The sequence below is a fragment of the Etheostoma spectabile genome, chromosome 18 (genome assembly GCF_008692095.1).
Source record: "Etheostoma spectabile isolate EspeVRDwgs_2016 chromosome 18, UIUC_Espe_1.0, whole genome shotgun sequence".
Taxonomy (NCBI): Eukaryota; Metazoa; Chordata; class Actinopteri; order Perciformes; family Percidae; genus Etheostoma; species Etheostoma spectabile.
The window spans coordinates 25,220,472-25,220,943 of record NC_045750.1 but is presented as its reverse complement, the minus strand read 5'-3'; the positions used below and the strand labels follow the sequence as shown (position 1 = coordinate 25,220,943).

Genomic DNA, 472 nt, shown 5'->3' with positions numbered 1-472 from the left:
GCCAACAGCACCTTGAACCTCTCCCCAGCTGGACATAATGGAAACTAATGTGTCTCATCTTGACTAATGAGAAACAGATACCGGCTGTAGCTGTGTTGGTTTCAAGCTTTTGACTCCCTGGGTTATTGTAAAAGGATAAGCCCGTTCAAGCATGGTGGTTGGTTTGGTTTTACGACCACATTCAACATTTACATTAGCTGATATATGAAATATGGCTGCTCATTTTCAGATTGGAGTAGTCTGAGTCTCTCTTTCTAGAAGACTTTACATGACGTGATACCACAGAATCAAAACAAAGGCAGATTTTTAAATCTAAACCCTGCGAATGATCTGTGACTTTTAACCCTTGTGTTGTCCTCCCGGGTCAAAAAGGGACAAAAAATTGACATTTTTGTCCCTTTTTCAGGCTTTTTTTTTTTAAATTTTAACTCACACCACCTTACTAGTTTTACTACTTTTTGGAATTCATGGT

At 38.8% G+C, this 472-nt stretch overlaps 1 protein-coding gene across 2 annotated transcripts in view; it reads right to left on the bottom strand.

Annotated features, from left to right (window-relative positions):
• Nucleotides 1-472, bottom strand: part of evlb (Enah/Vasp-like b) — a 67,172-nt gene that overhangs the window by 63,514 nt on the left and 3,186 nt on the right. The window lies entirely within an intron of this gene.